The sequence below is a fragment of the Mus caroli genome, unplaced genomic scaffold, assembly GCF_978045245.1.
Source record: "Mus caroli unplaced genomic scaffold, Mus_caroli_1 scaffold_10, whole genome shotgun sequence".
Taxonomy (NCBI): Eukaryota; Metazoa; Chordata; class Mammalia; order Rodentia; family Muridae; genus Mus; species Mus caroli.
In genome coordinates, this window is record NW_028227265.1 from 54256101 (window position 1) to 54278558 (window position 22458).

A 22458-nucleotide genomic window follows, 5' to 3' on the forward strand; every position below is an offset into this window, starting at 1 on the left:
TTTCAAATTTCTGGAGAAGGAAATTAGAGACAATATCAGAAGATGGAACAACCTCCCATGCTTTGGGATCGATAGGATGAATTCTTTACAGACCAGGAGATAAAAACTATTCAACTTAATATGGGGGAAAAAGGATTCCTACAGAAATCTTATACAATAAAAGAACTTCTAGAGATACCACTATCCCTGATCTCAAGCAGTACTACAGAACTGTAGTAATAAAATCCATACAGGTTTTCAGTGGCATCGAATGGAAGACTCAGACGTAAATCCAGACACCTATGGACATCTGAAATTTGTTAAAGAAAACAGGAATATACAATGGAACAAAGGAAGCGTCTTCAGCAAATGGTGTTGGTTTAACTGAATGCCTGTCTGTAGAAGAACACAGATAGACCCATATCTATCTATCACCCTACATAAAACTCAAGTCTAAGTATATCAAAGACCTCAACATACAACCTGATACACTGAAATTGATAAAAGAGAAAGTTGAGAATAATGTTGAACACATTGTCACAGGAGAGTTTCCTGATCAGAACACAAATTGTGCAGACATTTAAGATCAAAAGTAAATAAATGGGGACCTCATGAAACTTAAAAGTTTCTGTAAGGCAAAGGATACTGTCAATAGGACAAAACAGCAACCTACAGAATGGGAAAAGATTTCCAACAACCTCATATCTGACAGAGCGCTAATATCCAAAATATGTAAAGAACTCAGGAAACTAGACATGAAAAAACTAATACCATTTAAAATGATATAAAGACAGATGAAAGAAAGATAAATGATAGATAGATAGATAGATAGATAGATAGATAGATAGATAGATAGATAGATAGATAGATAGATAGATAGATAGATAGATAGACATAAAATCTAAACAGAATTCTCAATAAAGAAATCTCAAATGGCTGAGAAACACTTAAAGAAAAAACGTTCATTCTTACTTAGCCACCAGGGAACTGCAAATCCAAATGACTCAAATTCTGTCAAAATAACTAAGATCAAAAACACAAGTGGCAATTCATGCTGGCGAGGATGTAAAGCAAGGAGAACACTTCTCCATTGCTGGTGCGAGTGCAAACTTGCACAGTCACTTTGGAACTCAATATGGTGGTTTCTCAGGTAATTGGGAACTGATCTACCTCAAGACCCAGCTAGCTATACCACTCCTGGGCATAAACCCAAAGGACACTCCATCTGAACATCAGGACACTTGCTCAGCTTTGTTCAAAGAAGCATTATTCATAGTAGCCAGAAAATGGAAACAATCTAGATGTCCTTCAACTGACGAATGGATAAAGAAAATGTGGTACATTTACACAATGGAGTATAATTCAGCTGTTTAAAAATGCATCATGAAAGTTTCAGGAACATTGATAGAACTAGAAAAAAATCATCATTGGTGAGGTAAGTGAGACCCTGAATGGCAAACATGGTATGTACTCACTTACAAGTGAACATTAGGACCTAGAGAGGCTAAGTAAGAAGGAGGGGTTTAACTAGGATGCAAGGATCTTCCTGGGAAAGAAAAATAGAATGAATTTCAATGGTGTACTGGGGGTTGGTAGGATTAGGAACAGGAGCTATTAGACTGGGGGTAGGGAGAAAATACTGGGAGAAAAACTGAATTAGGGGACACTCGAGGGGCAAGTTAGAAACCTAGCTCAATGAACACTCCGTGGAACCCACAAGAGTAACTTGACCTGAGCTGGCCATCTTCTATAACCAGGCAAAGCCCTAAATGGAGGGATTGGCACACCAACTCAGCCACAGAACTTTAACCTACAGTTTGTCCTGCCTACAGAATGTTCTGGGACTGAAGCATAGCAGAATCTTCACCAAAGAAACCAGAGAGAGAGACTTAACCCAGCAAATGATAGTAGCAGATGCAAAGTAACACAGGCAAACATTAAGTGGAGCTCCAGGAGTCCTGCTGAGGAGGAGAAGGAGGAAGGACTAGAGGAACCAGAGGGGTCAGGGACACAGGATGAGAACACAGAATCAACTGACCAGGAGTCATGTGGTCTCTAAGAGATTAGGGAGCCTGTAGGACTCTGACTTCAGTCCTCTGCATATATGTTAACAATGGCTGAATAACTTGGTGTTCTTGTGGGAATCCTAACAATGGGAGGAGGGGCTTTCCCTGATTCCTTTGCCTACTTATGGGACTCCTTTTTTCCACTGGATTGCCTTGCCCAGCCTTGATGTGATAGTATGTTCCTAGTCATATTATGCTGTGTTTAGTTGATGTCTCTGAAAGGCCTGCTCTTTTCTGAAGAGGCATAGGGGGGTGAATCTGAGGAGAGATAAACTGGGGAGATGAGACTGAAGGATAGAAAGGGAAATTGTGGTTGAGATGTAATATATGAGAGAAGAATAAATAAATAATAAATAAACCAAGAAAGATTTTAAAATAATGAAGATCTAAGTAAAGATGAAATAATAACTTCAAATAAATGGAGGGAATAAGTTATAAAATTAGTATAATTGGGACAATCACCCTTCCTTTGGAAAGATCCTGTCCTCGTTCTCCTCTTCTTGCTGTCATTAGCACTGTGACAAAAACCAGTTTGGAGAGAAAGGTGTTTATTTGGTCTACAGGCTATTGTCCATCCTGGATGAAAGCAAATGTAGAGACAAGAAGAAGAGACCAGTGGAGGAAAGTTGCTTACTGGCTTACATCCCATTGCTTGCTCAGTGTTTTCTTATACAAACCCAGTTCACCACCTAGCCAGGGAATGGCACCACCCACAGCAGACAAGGCCCTCCCATATAAATCCGTAATCAAAAAGTTATCCCCACAGACTGATATGATAGATGTAATTCCTCAACTGGGTTCCCAGGTAATTCTTTGTCAAGTAGACAAAAACTAACTAACACAGGTACCAGACTTCCTATTATTCTGAACAAGAAGTCAACTCCACAAAAAATATAATTTTACAGATAAATGTCTGATACCAAAGACTATACTTTCAGGGACCATCTCTGAACTTCATTACTAGAGAAACTTCTGTGAACATGTAAAGTACCTAAAACCAGGAGGCTGAGATGCAGTGTTCTCTCCTGAGCACAAAGCAAGCTCTTTCTGCGCCTATGCTGCCACAGCCTTCTGCCATTGTTGATCTTTCTTCTTTCCCCTTGGGAGAGCTAAAGAAAACAGAATATGAAAGACTTTCTACTTGAGAAAAGAAAAAGAAAAAAGATAGCATTTTTAATCAGGATACTTTTATATTGTGATTAGTCTAAGGTTGACCTAAAAATCAGAAATCATATAAGAAAATATTTAAAATTTGAATATTTTAAATCAGGATTTTTACTCTAGAAAGTATACCAAAAATAAAGTCAAGAAAAAGTATTTGTAATATGTAGGACTAATATATTTAATCACTACCTTGTACATTTGAAGCAATTTTTATTAAAAAGAAACAATCTAGTTTCTTAAACTATCAAAAGACCCATACTCACAAAGTAATGCACAAACTCACTAATGAAAAAAATTCCAATCTCATTAATGATCAAAAGATAATAAAACAACACATTTTTATCTGCTTTTCAAGTCTTTGTATTATTAATACATAAAAGGATGTAGTTGAGTCCCTCAGATCATTATTAGAGTACAAATTGGTACAAATTTTCTGAAAAAGAATCTGGAAATCTGTCTCAAATTCAAATTGTTTGCTTTTAAACAGCAACACAAGGATGTATCTAAGAAACTAATTTGACAACACTCAATGAGTTGTGAGCAAGTTATTTACTGGAAAATTATTTAACATAATGAGAGCTTTTAAGCAACTCATGTGTGGCTCAAATCATGTTGTTTAAATATCATAAAATACTATTCATACTCTTAAGAAAATAGTGTGTCAGCATTTAAAACATTGTTCTTGATTTATTACTATGGTACTGAAACAGTATAAAATAATTTTATATTATACAACTTATTTTCATACTTTTCATAATACTATCTTTAAAAAACAAACAGGAATATTCAAAATCTATGAGAAGGGTTGGAGAGATTGCTCAATGATTAAGAGCACTGCTTACAGAGGACCTGAGTTCCTTTCTCAGGACTCACACTGGGCATATCGCTCACAACTGCCTGCACCTACAGCTCCAGGCAATCTAAGGTCCCCTGACCTGCTCAGACACCTGCACTTAGACACACACACTTGTAAAAAGTGAAAAATGGGAAGAGTCCATTAAAATTAACATGGTTATTTTCTTTTGTTTTCACAGTATTTTGTCAATGAGCCTTGTTTTTATCTTTGTAATAATTATATGAAACAGTAAAAGAATTTGTATTAAAATATAAAATGCTCATCTTTTTAATAAGCTCATAAACAATTATAAGGGAGCCTTTTTTAAATAAAATAATGTTAATTTTATTTTTGCTGTTACATAAAGGTACACCAATCTTTTCAGTATTGTTTTTTCATGCTTAAAATAAATTAGTTGTTTCTAAAATGTATTATTAAAATACAAAATACGTGATGTGGATCATATAAATTATAAGTGGCTGCATAGGACAATTTCTGTTTGAAGAAACATGGGTAGCTTAGAGTTAATATCTTAAAAGCACTACTAAATTAGCTATTTCTAAAAATGTGTAAAATATCATGATATCTTTATATACCAAAATGTGGTGACACATTATTTATTGAAAAAATTATGATTATAAAAAAAGAAAGAAAAGTAAGAGATCTGAAAGCTAACAGCAAATATTGTGAGTCACAACATATTTTTTAGTACATACACAACATCTGGATACATTATACAATTAATTTTTAAGTCTCCAATCCTGTTCTTGAAGCACACACACTGAAAACTAGTTGCTTATTTTAGTCTCCATGCCTACTCTTTCTCCTGGGAAGCTTCCAATCCTATCAATAGCTGACCCAATATTCCTTTTTGAACTATTAGTAGATATTGAAAGGACAGAGTTGAATTAATCTAAATTCATTAAATTTGAATAAAAGGGTTACCTCCAAGAGAGTTTAAATTGCACAGTCAAAACTTAAAATATTTCCATGTTCTTCTCAGTCATCACTTCCCTCTTTTAAGTACTCTAGCTTTTCTTGAATGTGAATTATAAAGTGTCCAGCTCTCTCTTGTGTTCTTGGAGATCTCTAGAAGCACTGGAGAAACCCAGATAAAAATATGGACAGCAGCATAACCTAGGTTATACAATCCCCAATTCTTTACCTGTCTTCTTGGGACTCCTCAACAATACCAGTGAAAATTCATAGATTCAAATTAGTAGATTTTAGTGTAAAATTCCATGGCTGCTAGATTGCTAATGAGAATATAAACTGGTTCGACTGCTCTACAGGGCAATAGATGGCAACATACTAGATATCTTCCATGCACTTTGCAGTATAAGTATTTATATTCAGCCAGTAATATCTGAGTCATGCCAGATTTGCTTGCCATATCTTTTCAAATACTGATCAGGTGGAATTCTCATCTACAATGCACCCATTCATCCACAATCATTAAAGCCATAGTAGATATAAGCAGTCTTTTAACCCAATGATTTCTAACCAAAACCCCAAGGGATTATTTAGAATTGTGACAGTGTTTGATAGCCCCAGTATGTGGCTTTTAATGCTTATAATGCTTACTATTTTCCAGAAAATAAAAAACTGCAGTGTCCAGATCCCCTTTTCAAGGCCAATGCATGAACTCAGACTCTGGGCCTACCACTAGTTTATGGTTTACTGCAATAGCCCTAACTAAACACTGCCACAGAAAACTGCCTTGTCCTGGGTCAAAGCCCTACCTAGGTGGTGTGAACAGATGATTCCTGGCAGATACAGAAAACAAATGCCTGAAGCATATGCTGCAATTTGAGACAATTCTGTAGGACCCTCCTTATGCCCGTAGAAAGACCCGTGTTTCAATCCTATTGCAGGGAAGACTCTCCTAGCTGTATCCTTTCATTTGGCTGTATTAGAGAACTATCTCCTGTGAACACATATCAGTAAAACTTCTGCACTCAGCTCTTCCCTCCCAGTGTCCCCACAGAGCACAATCTAGGCGATATCCACTAAGAAGCACTCTTTTGGCTACACCCTCATAAGCCAGAGGAGTAAGGATGATGCCAAAGAGGTAAGGATCATTCTAAAATACAAATGAGGCTAGTCTAGTACTCACAAACAAAAACATAAGTTAGAGAAATAAAGAACTGGAAAAAAATAAAATAAAATCTGTCTTTTACTGTGGAGCATCCTAAGTACCCAAGAGATAGTAAGCCAAGTGGAAATGGCAAAAAAGCAAACATTTCCACCTGACCATGTGAAAAAGTTACTTAGTGCTACAGCCTGAGAGTCAACAATCACAGCCTACCAGGGCAGCAGACACTGAGGATTACTGGAGTGTTTTGGTTTGAGAAGCTACTGACAAGCTCTCTAACTACCAGCAGTCTGCCTGAATTATTCATATTTAATATTCGTGATGGTAGGAGATAGGAAAAACAGTGGAAATTTTTCTCTTGTAAACAAGCAACTGGAGCTAGGAAGTGGCTTATTAAGTACGGGCACCAACTGCCAAGCCCAGTGACCTGAGCTTTATCACAGAAACACTCATGGTAGAAGGGGAGAACCAACTCCTGCAAGGTGTCTTCTGACGTTAATGTACCTAACAAAATGCAGCATAATTATTAAGTATAAGTTTTAGTTTAAAATAGCATGTAGGATATAGAAACTACTCAGTAGGAGTTTTTTAAAAACATGAATAATGAACCAGATCTTCATCTACAATGTGTATTTCTTTCTCTAGAAATCACAGTTCATTCTAAACGCTCACTGTCTACCAACATCGCCCTTTTTATGCCCAGCATTCTCTTTCTAGACATTTGTCAATACTGAAAGACATGCCTCTTCCATAGTCAATGCTTCTACTCTTATTTTAATGCAATTGTCTTTAATGCAGTTCTTAAGCAAATTATTATTTCTGTCTTGCAATGTTTATACTTACAATCTTTTTATTCTATGTTATATGCAGAACTTTTACCTGTTATTTTCAAGAAACCATGTAAAAAGAAATGCCACATTGCTGAGTGTTCCAATCATGAGCTAACAACTATCCCTCCCTCTCCAAAACAGGACAATAAAATATGAACATTTGGGGAGACAAAAAAGTTCACACTTGGAAAGCAAAATTAAGGCAAGGAAATTAGTAAGGCTTTATGTTTTGCATAAAAGGAAAATTGCTTTTTATCACACTGCCTTTCTTAATTTTCTGAGAATCAAATTAGTACCTGAAAAAAAAAAGAATAGAGCAGGCTGAATGAATGGAGTCACTGCCAAAGCCAATGTGAACAGAAGAATTTATCCAAAGTCTCATTTGAAAAGAATTTGATATTTTAACGTGAAAAATCACAGAAGTCCTTTGAGTTTAACTAAGCATCTCAAAATATTATGCCAAATACTTAACATTTATTTTTAAATCTTTTGAATAACTGTGTACATGTCCAAAAACAATCCCGAAAAGGATAATTTCCCTAGCTTACAATAAAAATGGTCTGCTTTTCAAAGTCTGAGAGGTAATATGAACAAATACTGGATTCTTATTTCTTCATGATATGAAATCAATTTTGTTCCGATACCTCCATGGGAAGTGCTAAGTTGAATCTACTGTTAATAATTTTCTCAAATTATTGTTCATCTCTATGAAAGAACCAGAGAAAGAAATCAACCCTTAGGACTTACTTTCTACTAGGTTGCCTCATCCAGCTTTAATGTGAGGATATGTGCCTAGTCTAATTGCATCTTGTTATGCTAAGTTCAGTGGTAACACTGGAAGGTCTGCTGTTTTCTGAAAAGAAACAAAGGAGCAGTGGATCTGGGAGAAAGGGGAGGTAGGGGTGTTTGAAGGAGGGGAGAGAGGAGAGCCTGCTGTTGAGATGTATGTATGAGAAAAGAATACATACATATGGCAACTTCTGAAAAAAAAAACTTGCTGCATTATTGTCAGATCTCATTCTTTCACATAAATTCTGGTTTTACATCAAAGCACACCATAACACTATTTTGGTCATCCTCTGATTCACTGGCCACAATCTCTTCTATGCACACAACAATCATATGTTTAATTAAATCTGGAAAAAATACTAAGCATCCTACATTTTGGGGATAGCAATACAGACCTCCTCCTGTGTGAAATATATCCCACTTCATGGGTAAGTTGACAATTCAAGGCTAAACTAGAGAAGTCGGGACAACTTGACTTTGTTGGTTTCCCAGCTGCGCAGCTTGCAATCTTTCTATTTCGTTGAGGGAGTAGGGCATCCTAACAGGGACAGATTGTTCCATCAACAGAACAAGAACTGAAGCAGCAGCAGCTTTCTCCAAAACTGAGACTGTTTTGCAAATGTGCGTGCTCTACTTAGGGCTAAGGTTATTTCTTCAAATGCTAATAGAAGTTAATTTGGTCACCAGCTAAGTTGAATTTAGAAACTATCTTTTCTCTCTTGCCTGAAAGATCTGGTCATACTCCTACATTCTGTTCCCGACTGTTAGTTTCTGAACCAAGTATTTATTCTCTTGTATGAAATTATCACTTGACATTGATCTGTATGTTTGGCACAGCATAATTCTACAGACACATTTAGAAAGTGGCAGTGCCTCAATGTCCTTGTGCGTTAGTTCTTCTCTCACAGGTCACTCCTTTATTGTCAGACTGTCCCCACCACCACATGTCACTTTGAAGAACAGTTTTGTGGTCAAGAAACAAAAGTACTTGATACCATATATAGTTGTGGAAATAGATTCTTGTTGATGATTTCTATAGACCCTGCTCAGTTTATACCCTTTCTGTTGTCCTTCGGATAAAAATTAAAGTCACTTGGTTTAGCATGCAAGGGCTCCACCATCTGCCTTCTGCTTTACTCTTCTCTAAGGCCTTCTTTTCCCACTGACATCTGTCCTACAAATTGGTGAATTTCTTCCCAATATGGGAGACTCCAAGTTCTTACTTGCCCATCCTCTTCCTTGTCTGAATGCTCTAGAAGTATCCCCATCCCTACCCAATACATACATACACTCATACACACACACACAAATACACACATATTCTTATATGACACTTTCCCCACAAATTGAAATATCCCCTCTAGGAGAGAAGCTCATATAACTCAGGAGATAAATTAAAAACTCCCCATTTGGGAGAGAACCCACATTCAACTTCCTAAAGAGAAACTAAAGCATTCAAACTGTCATAATTAGCATAGGATCACTTTAGGATTAAGCTATTTAATACCTGTTTCTGATCACTAGACATCACTAATATTGGTCCCCCCATTTTTTAAAAATTCTACGAAGTAGTCTCATCCCCATTTGACTGCTTTACGGCAGGGTTTTACTTCAGAGTTGTCTTCATTATTTTCAGTGCTTCTTCACTGCAGACTTAGGTAAAACCAGGCCATACAGAAAGACTGGAAACGCATGTTGAGAATCAGCAAAGGTGCTGTGGTGCTGAGTGTGAGACTTCCAGGGGTGGCAGCACAGAAGCGACTGTTTCAGCTTTAAGCCCACCCAAAAATGTGCGCTGTGGTAGCATGAACGCCTAGATCAACGTAAGGCCAACTGCCTACTTAGCACATACAAGAGTGCACAGAATGAAAAACCTGAAAGAGCCAGACATTATTCTATTTTCTATCACGTTGAAATGCAGTCCAAACTTTTATAGTACATTCTACTGTGTAAAATACTATTATCTGGGTAATGTAAATACGCATTTTTTTTTTTCAAATTTCTCTCTACCCTCACCCAAGAGAATCCCAAAGTCCCAGGACCATGTTCACCTTACCTTCAGGCTCAGGGTCACCTTCTGTGGCTAGAGAACCTTCAAGCCTCTTTAGTAGTTGTGGAGTCACGCCAGCCCCACCCTTGTTGTCTCCCTAGCACCGCCCCCAGGGCACTCTCCCAATCACAGTTGCCCTACCAGGCCCCATTAGTGCCCCCTCCTCTCACTCCTCACAACACTGTGAATTTACTAGCCTACTTCTCTTTGGGGCAGCAGGACCCTTGCTGCAGCACCCCTGAGGGCCAGGACCTCCTGGCACGATTTGCTGCCAGGACTGGTAAATCTCCTGGGCAATCACCAGAAGGTTTCCTTGGATATCCCTGTGACGTTGAGGAGCATCTGTTTTCAAATCTGTACGTTCTCTGTTCTGCACAGCACAGTGAACCTAGAACCGGAGATTCTACTCTGGTTGCATTCCAGGGCCAAACTGTACAGAGAGGGTGCTCCCGCTCTGAGGGACCTTCTATGTTTTGGATTTTCACCAGGATCACTTAATTGTAGGATGTAGTATGAAGGCTGCCCAAGGAGTTCTACTGAGAAAGGAGGGAGGGGCTTTTTTGCATTGTTTTGAACTTTTAGAATAATCTATTTTTATTATTTGAGAATTTCTTATATCCATAGACTGTATCTTTATAATGTCTACCCCACTCTCCTCCTAACTCTTCATGGTGCTAGCCCCACCATCTCTCCACTCCTCTCCATGTTCATGTTTTTTGGTTTGGTTTGGTTTGGTTTGGTTTTTTTGAGTCACAGAGGTTCCCTAGAACTTCTACGTCACAATAGAAATCTCTAACTTTATTCTAAATATTTATTCTTAATTAGTTTTTATAAAATCAGAGCAAATGCTATTTTGTGGCAAACCAAAATTTTGGTACCATGAAAGGGCTTCTGGCTACGATTCTTGTGAATGAAAGTTAAATTTTGTAACATCACTTTTCACTCACTACTTAGGAATATTCTCAACAAATAAACAAGATCTGTCAACCATATTCCTGTGAGCATATGGATAGTGCAAATTGTGCTTAGTAGGTTATTTTAAAAAAGACATATTTTGTTATGGCTCTGTACATTTGTTGCCATCGACTACTAAATGAAGCCTCTCAGGAGATAGTTATGCTAGGCTCCTGTCTACAGGTATAACAGAGTAACATGAATAGTGTCAAGGACTGGCTCTCTCCCATGGGATGAATCTCAAGTTGGACCAGTCATTTGCTGGCCGTTCCCTCATTCTCTGTTCCAGCTTTATCCGTGTGCATCTTGTAGGCAGAGCAAATTTTGGGTTGAAGGTTTTGTGGGTCAGTTGATGCCTCCTCCCTCCACTGGAAGTCCCTCAAGGCTATATAGTCCCTCAAGGCTATAGGAACTGGCCACTTCATTCCCCATATCCCTCTGTAGTAGGAATCTTAGCTAGAATCACCCCCATTGATCCCCATATCCTCTCCCATCCCAGGTCTCCAGCTAGTCCCAGAGATGCCCCCTCCCCCATGAAGAGTGATTTTCACTCCTATTCCCAGTCCACTCCTGCCTCCTCCTTGCCATGCCTGATCCCCATCCCATTCCCTTCCTCACCCCTTCTCCCATCCAGTTCTCTATCTCCATGCACCTCTGATTACTATTTTGTTTCCCCTTATGAGTAAGATTCATATATCCTCCCTTGGGCCTTTTTTATTCCTTAGCTCAACTATGTTCATAGCAGCTTTATCTTAATAGCCAAAAACTGGAAACAACCTAGATTTCCCTCAACTGAAGAATGGATAAAGAAAATATGGTATATCTACACAATGGAATACAATTTAGCTATGAAAACAAGCAATGACACAAAATTTTCAGGCAAATGAATGGAACTAGAAAAAGTAATGCAGAGTGAGGTAACTCAGACCCAGAAAGATCCATATGGTATGTTCTCACTTACAAGTGAACACTACTGTGAAGTACAGGATAACTATTCTACACTCCCAGATACAAATAACTGGCTGTCTCTGAATCCACAGATAAGTGTAGTTCTCATCCATCATCAAGGAAACTTCTTGTAACAGACAAAGACCATTACAGAAAAAAATGCAACTATTCAAAATGTATAATTGTGGAGTCCAGTCCAAGGTGATAGATCTACAACTCCTATCCTAACATTTAGATCATTTTGGAAGAGAGGGCAGAAAGATGACAGCCAAAGAAAGAGAAAGCAGTGTGTGAGACTTCATCTCCAAAAATTGTCCAAGAAGTATGCCCATGATGCGTCATCAACATGGCTGCCTAAGCAAGATTGGACAAGGAGGACACCAGTAGACATGATAATGTGAAGGGAGGGAGCACACCATGATGCAACCTTGACAAAGAGCTACAAACAGCTAAGAAATGCTGAGAGCAGGAGAGATAGCCTTCCCAGGGATGACCACACCAATTGGTTATCAACTGTCAAATGGTTAGTCATGAAATACATATAAGTAGTATATGAACTGAGCAGGTTATATTTATTATGTCTAAATTTATGAATATCATACATATATATGTAATAACAAAGAAGAGGACAGGAATTTGAGAATGAGCAAATGGTGTATAATGAAGGACTGCAAAAGGGAAGGGGAGAAGAAATGATATATAAATATAATCTCAAAAAATTAAATTATAATAAGATTTTCTTTTAAAAAATAGTAAAAAGACAATCTAATTTTTTTGCACCAAAGCATTTGTTTTCAATTTTTCAAGCAGCCACTATTTATTAGCCGACTAGATTTCAAAAACACCATGGGAAATTCCCTCAGTTCATCATTCAAGTCCATTGATCATGGCCTTTGCTGCTGCCACCCTCCACAAAATGGGATTTAAATTGTAATTAACATGAAGCTGAGAACAAATCTATCCAATGAGGGTGTGCGATTGTTCAATTTCTGCTTATATATGAAGACGTGTTGATTCCTTTTCTCCACACTCACAGAAAACTGATGTCATACCAGGCTAATACATCTAGCTGTAAAATACTGTTTCTCTGTACTGTTTGTCACTCTGAGATCTTTTTCCTCCTTTGAGCAGGACCCTTTTTTTTTGGGGGGGGGTACTTCTTTACTGAATATTTTATTTATTTGTATTTCAAATGTTATCCCCCTTCTCGATTCTGCACCTGCCCCAGAAACCCCCCTATCCCATCCCCCTCCTCCTGCTTCTATGAGGGTGTGCCCCCACCCTACCCAACCACCCACTCCTGCTTTGCTGCCCTCACATTCCCCCACACAAGGGCATCAGTCTTCACAGGACCAAGTACCTCTTCTCCTATTGATGCCCAACAAGGCCATCCTCTGCTACATATGCAGCTAGAGCCATGGGTACCTCAATGTGTACTCCTTGGTTGGTGGTTTGGACCCTGGGAACTCTGGTTGTTCTTGCTATGGGGTCGCAAACCCCTTCAGCTCCTTCAGTCCTTTCTCTAACTCCTTCATTGAGGACCTTGTGATCAGTTCAATGGATGGCTGTGAGCATCCACTTCTGTATATGTCAGGCTCTGACAGAACCTCTCAGGAGACAGCTATATCAGGCTCCTGTCAGCATGCACTTCTTGGCATCCACAATAGTGTCTGGGTTTGGTGACTGCATATGGGCTGGATCCCCAGGTGGGGCAGTCTCTGGATGGCCTTTCCTTCAGTCTCTGCTCCACACTTTGTCTCCATATTTCTTTATAGGCAGACATAGCCTTCTTGCTCCCAATTTTCACCATCTAACTTACTCTGTTTACGTCAAGAAAAAAATTATCAAGGAACATTATCAATGATTTTATACATGATTATTCCTTGCATATAACTAGACTATGAAATGCTTTGTTATTTGTGCCAATAAACTTGAGTTACTAAGTAAAAACAACACTATAATGTCAAGGCTAACTTAGAATTTGTTATAGATTACTGTGTAGAGAACCATGAGGGTATAATAAGTATGTGAATGTATTTACTTATTATCTATATCTCTGACTTATGTTAAGGAAAGTAGCCTAAAAGGTCCTATGCATTAAAAGGGAAAGATACTTTAAGGTCTAATTCATAGAATATAATGTGATAACTTTGAAACTGTGATCATTCTCACATTCCAAAATAATACATAACTGCTTGGTTGAAACACCAATCATATTTAAATTAAATAGGTATACTTTACCACAGGATAATTTCTGGCAAGTACAAAGCTAAGTCATATCTAATTCACATAGGTTTTCATTCTTATCTCTGAATTGACTCAAATAATCACAACTATGTTTTATTAAGATGTTATACAGCTGTGTTGAAGGGGTTGTAATTCTCATGACTTCAAATTGTCTCTTGAAGCACTTGTTGGTTGGTATGCCAAAGAGATCTTTATATTTATAATTTCACTTGAACATGATTCTTTTTCTATTTATTCCAATATTACTCCAGCTCACTAGTACTGACCAATGTTTTGACCAAATAATCTAATTACATAATTTTCATTTTCTAAGTGTAGAAAAAAATGTAGTAGAATTCAATTTGTCATACTGAATGCGCTTATGAATCTATAAGTATTTTATAGAAAATAAACCCCAAAAAAGTCCTAATATGATCCTCTCTTTAAACACTGAGAAATTTTGTTCTGAACTCATATCTTTGCATTCAGACCATTTTTACACTGTGCAGGAACTAAAAGTTCCTCAAATAGAGTATGCTAGAAAGAGAACGAAACAAATAGTCTAATCCCATTTTACTTCTAACATTTAAAATCATAAACACAAGATGAGATTGAAGGATTATTCAAGAATAGTAACATTCTTAGATTAAAGGAGAAGAAAAAGATGGAAGGAGAAATATGCCTGTAATATGGGACTCACACATGTACATGTGCACATCCTGTATGGATCGATACTGCCATAACTACTTAGGCATGGGACAGACACAATATAGTTGTATTTAGTGTGACACGCAAGGAATAGAGTCCCATGTTGTCCTTGGAAAACAGCTGGAAGCCATTTGAACTTGGACAGAGAGTACCAAGATAGACCGAATGTTAAGTCTAGAGTGAATGAAGGATAGGGGTTCTAGACAGGTACCTATATAGACCCTGCTTCTTCCTGATGCTGTCAGGGAGTCACAGACTGGAAGAGCCCCCACAAACTATTTTGAAGATAAAAATTGCTAAAACTTAATGGTTGTTTTTGATGAGCAATGTAATGGTTGTAGATGTATACTACTGAGAAGTATAAAAAAAAAATACTGTCAGAATTCCCACAAGTAATAAAAGTATCTTTAAGGCTGTGTTTACCTTTAAAAAACAGATTTTGGTAACTTTATGTTCCAAAAAAGTAATTAGTTGAAATGTTTCTTTTCAAATTTTACTTTTTTTTTCTGTTTTTTGTTTGTTTTTTTCTGCCACTAGTTGCCATTCTAACCCCAACTGGTCTATGTCCACTACCCATAAAGACACCAAGGGAGGATGTACTCTTTATAGTGCCCATCACCAGACTCCGAGCTCCACATCAAGCAGCCTAATACCTCCAATTTTATAATAACGTACTTAATTTGAGTAACTTCCAAAAGAGAAAAAAATGACATCCTCTTCAATTTTTTGACATTTTTGTCAGTTGGCTCTCCTGCCTCTGAACAGCTATCTATCCCCACATTTAAAAATGATAAGAATGAGTGTGTGTGTGTGTGTCTTTTGTTTAGTCCTATAAATTTCTGCACCTATTCATCTATAAAGGATTCCCAGAGATGAAAATATTGTTTTTCTAAAACTCTTTATTTAAATTCCTCATGTCCTTTGCAAAACAAAAAATCTTGTGTATATATAAAGATATATAAGTGGATATCATCTATGGTTAATGAATCAAGGAGTCTACTATAAAGGTAGCAAAGGATTCAACTTACAGCTTATCAACGGAGACCAAGCGTGCAAATATATGAGACTGTAGGGGCCATTTTTCTTCAAACTACCAGAGTATCTAAGGACAACTGTTATCTAACAGCAGGGATAGGATATGTTCTGGGAAATACACTGTAGGCAATTTCTTCTTTTTTTTTTTTTTTTTTTTTAGTTTGATAGAACAAAAACCTTTATTGCTTGTTTCAATTTAACATCTACAATTTTTAGGAATCACAGTGATTATTTCTTTTTTTTTAATTTTTAATATGTTTTATTACGTATTTTCCTCAATTACATTTCCAATGCTATCCCAAAAGTCCTCCATAACCCCCCCCCCACTTCCCTACCCACCCATTCCCATTCTTTTGGCCCTGACATTCCCCTGTATTGGGGCATATAAAGTTTGCAAGTCCAATGGGCCTCTCTTTCCAGTGATGGCCAACTAGGCCATCTTTCGATACATATGCAGCTAGAGACAAGAGCTCCGGGGTACTGGTTAGTTCATATTGTTGTTCCACCTATAGGGTTGCAGATCCCTTTAGCTCCTTGGGTAATTTCTCTAGCTCCTCCATTGGGGGCCGTGTGATCCATCCAATAGCTGACCGTGATCATCCACTTCTGTGTTTGCTAGGCCCCGGCATAGTCTCACAAGAGACAGCTATATCTGGGTCCTTTCAGCAAAAACTTGCTAGTGTATGCAATGGTGTCAGCATTTGGAAGCTGATTATGGGATGGATCCCTGGATATGGCAGTCTCTAGATGGTCCATCCTTTCGTCACAGCTCCAAATTTTGTCTCTGTAACTCCTTCCACGGGTATTTTGTTCCCATTTCTAAGAGGGGGCAAAGTATCCACACTTTGGTCTTCATTCTTCTTGAATTTCATGCGTTTAGCAAATTGTACCTTATATCTTGGGTATCCTAAGTTTCTGGGCTAATATCCACTTATCAGTGAGTACATATTATGCGAGTTCCTTTGTGATTGGGTTACCTCACTCAGGATGAGCCCTCCAGGTCCATCCATTTGGCTAGGAATTTCATAAATTCATTCTTTTTAATAGCTGAGTAGTACTCCATTGTGTAAATGTACCACATTTTCTGTATCCATTCCTCTGTTGAGGGGCATCTGGGTTCTTTCCAGCTTATGGCTATTATAAATAAGGCTGCTATGAACATAGTGGAGCATGTGTCCTTATTACATATTGGAATATTTTCTGGGTATATGCCCAGGAGAGGTATTGCTGGATCCTCCGGTAGTACTATATCCATTTTCTGAGGAACTGCCAGACTGATTTCCAGAGTGGTTGTACAAGCTTGCATCTGCTGTCACCTGAATTTTTGATCTTAGCCATTCTGACTGGTGTGAGGTGGAATCTCAGGGTTGTTTTGATTTGCATTTCCCTGATGATTAAGGATGTTGAACATTTTTTCAGGTGCTTCTCTGCCATTCGGTATTCCTCAGGTGAGAATTCTTTGTTCAGTTCTGAGCCCCATTTTTTAATGGGGTTATTTGACTTTCTGGAGTCCATCTTCTTGAGTTCTTTATATATATTGGATATTAGTCCCTTATCTGATTTAGGATAGGTGAAGATCCTTTCCCAATCTGTTGGTGGTTTTTTTGTCTTATTGATGGTGTCTTTAGCCTTGCAGAAGCTTTGCAGTTTCATGAGGTCCCACTTGTCAATTCTCGATCTTACAGCACAAGCCATTACTGTTCTATTCAGGAATTTTTCCCCTGTGCCCATATCTTCAAGGCTTTTCCCCACTTTCTCCTCTATAAGTTTCAGTGTCTCTGGTTTTATGTGAAGTTCCTTGATCCACTTAGACTTGACCTTAGTACAAGGAGATAGGAATGGATCGATTCGCATTCTTCTACATGATAACAACCAGTTGTGCCAGCACCATTTGTTGAAAATACTGTCTTTCTTCCACTGGATGGTTTTAGCTCCCTTGTCGAAGATCAAGTGACCATATGTGTGTGGCTTCATTTCTGGGTCTTCAATTCTGTTCCATTGGTCTTCTTGTCTGTCACTATACCAGTACCACGCAGTTTTTATCACAATTGCTCTGTAGTAAAGCTTTAGGTCAGGCATGGTGATTCCACCAGAGGTTCTTTTATCCTTGAGAAGAGTTTTTGCTATCCTAGGTTTTTTGTTATTCCAGATGAATTTGCAGATTGCACTTTCTAATTCGTTGAAGAATTGAGTTGGAATTTTGATGGGGATTGCATTGAATCTGTAGATTGCTTTTGGCAAGATAGCCATTTTTACAATGTTGATCCTGCCAATCCATGAGCATGGGAGATCTTTCCATCTTCTGAGATCTTCTAGAATTTCTTTCTTCAGAGACTTGAAGTTTTTATTATACAGATCTTTCACTTCCTTAGTTAGAGTCACGCCAAGATATTTTATATTATTTTTGACTATTGAGAAGGGTGTTGTTTCTCTAATTTCTTTCTCAGCCTGTTTATTCTTTGTGTAGAGAAAGGCCATTGATTTGTTTGAGTTAATTTTATATCCAGCTACTTCACCGAAGCTGTTTATCAGGTTTAGGAGTTCTCTGGTGGAATTTTTAGGGTCACTTATATATACTATCATATCATCTGCAAAAAGTGATATTTTGACTTCATCTTTTCCAATTTGTATCCCTTTGATCTCCTTTTGTTGTCGAAATGCTCTGGCTAGGACTTCAAGTACAATGTTGAATAGGTATGGAGAAAGTGGACAGCCTTGTCTAGTCCAGGCAATTTCTTCTTTTTTGTAGTCATGAACTTGTAATTACACAACCTAAGATGGTAATAATATCACAAGGTAGTTCAATCTTTTGGGACTATCATTCTGTATATGGTCAGTACTTATGAAATACATAACTGTGTTTCAGAATTGAAGAAGCAAAACTAATCTCTGGATGCAAAAGGACAGACAAAACTTTTTCTATTAGTGCTTTTGTTGCTACATTAGCTTTCAGATATATAAACATTAGAAGCTTTGGCTCACAATGATCAGTATCATTGGTATCAGTTTAATCCTTAAAAGGAAATGCTTAGCCCTTGGCCTTTCCTCCCCACCTTGTCACTGTGTCCCAGGAGCCAACCCAACCAGACACCCCTGGCTTAACCTGCCAGAACAGCAGATAGGCTACTTTCAGAATTCTTCACTCACTATTCCCCCAGACCCAATTCTCAGGGTCACCAGGAGCTCTGCAACAGAGCACTAGCTTCAGCCTCTCCTCCCCCTCCCATGCTTATTCACTTTTCATCCTGCTCACTGCCCTGCTCCTGATCACCTCCACCAACAATCCTTACCTCATCTCCCTCCCCTCCTCCTCTGAGTTTGTGCCTCCCCTGGTTTTCCCCACCCTGATTCTTCAGGTCTCTAATGATAGGTGCATCCTCTCCCGCTGAGGCCAGACAAGGCAGCCCAACTAGAAGAATATATCCTGTAGACAGGCAACATCTTTTGTGATAGCCCCCCTCCAGTTGTTCAGGATCCACATGAGGACCAAGCTGCACAGCTGCTAAATATGTATGGGGAGGCCTAGGTAGAGTCTATATATGTTCTTTGGTTGGTGCTTCAGTCTCTGAGAGCCTCAAGGGTCCAGGTTAGTTGATTATGTTGGTCTTCCTGTGGAGTTCCTACCCCTTTGGGACCCACAATCCCTCCTATTCTTTCATCACAGTCCCCAATCTCATTCACTGTTTGACTGTAGGTATCTGTGTATCTTTCTGAGTCACCTTCTGGGTGGAGCCTCTACAAGAATGCAGGCACAGAGGATGGAGCAGAGACTGAGGGAACGGCTAACCAATAACTAACCCAACTTGAGACCCATCCCATGGGCAAGCACCAGTCCCTGACACTATTAATGATACTGTTATGCTTGCAGACATGAGTCTAAGCATGGCTGTACCCTATTTTTAATTGGGTTACTTGGTTTATCAATGTATAGTTTTTTGAGTTCTTTATATACGTTAGATATGAGTCCTTGGTCAGATATTGTGATGGTGAAGATCTTTTTCTCACTCTGTAAACTGACATTTGTCTTATTGATGGTGTCCTTACCCTTAAAAAAGATTTTCAGTTTTAGGGAGGCCAATTTGTTAACTGTTGATCTTGGTGCCTGAGTTATTGGTATTCTGTTCAGAAAGTTATCTTCTGTGCCAGTGTATTCAAGACAGTTCCACACTTTCTCGCTTATTATATTTAATGTATCTAGCTTTATTTTGGGGTCTTTGATCCACTTGGACTTAAGTTTTGTGCAGGAAGATAAGCATGGATCTATTTGCATTCTTCTACATTCAGACATCCAATTAGACCAGCAACATTTGTTGAAGATACTCTCTTTTTTCCATTATATAGTTATGGCTTCTTTGTGTCTGTAGGTCTGGGGAGTTATTTCTAGATTTTCAATTCCATTTCATTGATCAGCCTGTCCGAATTCTATGCCAATACACTGGCTTTTATTACTATTACTCTGTAGTATAGCTTGAAATCAGAGATGACAATACCTACAGAAGTTCTTTAATTGTATGGAATTGGTTTAGCTATTGTAGGGTTGCTGTTTTTTTAAATTCCCACATGAAATTAAGAATTGCTCTTTCAAGGTCTGTAAAGAATTGTGTTAGAATTTTGGTGGAAACTGCATTGAATCTGTAGATTGCTTTTGGTAAGATGGCCATTTTTATTGTTAATCGTACCTATCCATTACTATGGGATATCTTTCCATTTTCTCATACCTTCCTCAATTTCTTTCTACAGACATGAAATTCATGCAATACAGGTTTTTCAGTTTCATGGAGAGAGTTACACCAAAATATTTTATACTATTTGTGACTGTTACAAAGAATGTTATCCTGCTAAATTCTTTTTTTCATTAGATATTTTCTTTATATACATTTCAAATTCTATCCCGAAAGTTCCCTATACCCTCCCTCCGCTCTTCTCCCCTACCCACCCACTCTCACTTCTTGGCCCTGGCATTCCCCTGTACTGGGGCATATAAAGTTTGTAATACCAAGAGGCCTCTCTTACCAGTGATGGCCAACTAGGCCATCGTCTGCTACATATGCAGCTAGAGATACGAGCTCTGGGGGTACTGGTTAGTTCATATTGTTGTTCCACCTTTAGGGTTGCAAACCCCTTCAGCTCCTTAGGTACTTTCTCTAGCTCCTCCATTGGGGGCCCTGTGTTCCATCAAATAAATGACTGTGAGCATCCACTTCTATATTTGCCAGGCACTAGCATAGCCTCACAAGAGACAGCTATATCAGGGTCCTTTCAGCAAAATCTTGGTGGCATATGCAATAGTGTTTGCATATGGTGGCTGATTATGGGATGGATCCCTGGCTGGGGCAGTCTCTGGATAGTCCATCTTTTCGTCTCAGCTCCAAACTTTGTCTCTGTAACTCCTTCAATGGGTATTCTCTTCCCTCTTCTAAGGAGGAATGAAGAATCCAGGCGTTGGTCTTCTTTCTTCTTGATTTTCTTGTGTTTTGCAAATCGTATTTTGGGTATGCTAAGTTTCTGGGCTAATAACCCCTTATCAGTAATGGCATATCAAGTGCATCTTTTGTGATTGGGTTACCTCACTCAGGATGATATCCTCCAAATCCATCCATTTGCCCAAGAATTTCATAAATTCATTGTTTTTAGTAGCTGAGTAGTAATCCATTGTGTAAATTACCACATTTTCTGTATCCATTCCTCTGTTGAGGGACATCTGTATTCTTTCCAGCTTCTGGTTATTATAAATGAGGCTGCTATGAACATAGTGGAGCATGTGTCCTTACTACAAGTTGGAACAACTTCTGGGTATATGCCCAGGAGAGGAGTTGCTGGATCTTCAGGTAGTACTATGCCCAATTTTCTGAGGAACTGCCAAACTGATTTCCAGAGTGGTTGTACACGCTTGCAATCCCACCAACAGTGGAGGAGTATTCCTCTTTCTCCACATCCTCGCCAGATTCTGCTGAATTTTTTATATTAGCCATTCTGACTGCTGTGAGATGGAACCTCTGGGTTGTTTTGATTTGCATTTCCCTGATGATTAAGGATGGTGAACACTTTTTCAGGTCCTTCTCAGTCATTTGGTATTCCTCAGTTGAGAATTCTCTGTTTAGCTCTGTATCCCATTTTTAATAGAGCTATTTGATTTTCTGAAGTCCATCTTCTTGAGTTCTTTATATATATTGGATAATAGTCCCCTATCTGATTTAGGATAGGTAAAGATCCATTCCCAATCTGTTGGTGGCCTTTTTGTCTTATTGACAGTGTCTTTTACCTTACAAAAGCTTTGCTATTTTATGAGGTCCCACCTGTCAATTTTCAATCTTACAGCACAAGCCATTGCTGTTCTGTTCAGGAATTTTTCCCCTGTGCCCAAATCTTCGAGGGTTTTCCCTACTTTCTCCTCTATAAGTTTCAGTGTCTCTGGTTTTATGTGGAGTTCTTTGATCCACTTAGACTTGAGCTTTGTACAAGGAGACAAGAATGGATCAATTTGCATTCTTCTACATGATAACCTACAGTTGTGCCAGTACTATTTGATGAAATGCTGTCTTTTTTCCACTGGATGGTTTTAGCTCCCTTGTCAAAGATCAAGTGACCATAGGTGTGTGGATTCATTTCTGGGTCTTCAATTCTATTCCATTTGTCTATATGTCTGTTGCTGTACCAGTACCATGCAGTTTTTACCACAATTGCTCTGTAGTCAGGTTGAGGTCAGGCATGGTGAATCCACCAGAGGTTCTTTTATTGTTGAGAATAGTTTTTGCTATACTAGGTTTTTTATTATTCCA

The 22458-nt window shown here is 38.4% G+C and overlaps 1 protein-coding gene and 1 non-coding gene across 2 annotated transcripts in view; one reads left to right on the forward strand and one right to left on the reverse strand.

Annotated features, from left to right (window-relative positions):
- Nucleotides 1-10097, reverse strand: part of Iqcm (IQ motif containing M) — a 513003-nt gene extending 502906 nt beyond the window's left edge. Inside the window, exons 1-2 of the mRNA XM_021170291.2 lie at nucleotides 9815-10097; nucleotides 3037-3154 (exon numbers count right to left, since the gene is read on the reverse strand). The gene's annotated coding sequence lies outside the window, so the exon portion shown is untranslated. The remainder of the gene's footprint in view (nucleotides 1-3036; nucleotides 3155-9814) is intronic.
- On the forward strand, nucleotides 2968-3174 carry LOC115031859 (small nucleolar RNA U3). The gene has a single exon (XR_003837497.1). It is a non-coding gene; the product is annotated as a small nucleolar RNA U3 (small nucleolar RNA).
- Nucleotides 10098-22458: the final 12361 nt, after the last annotated feature.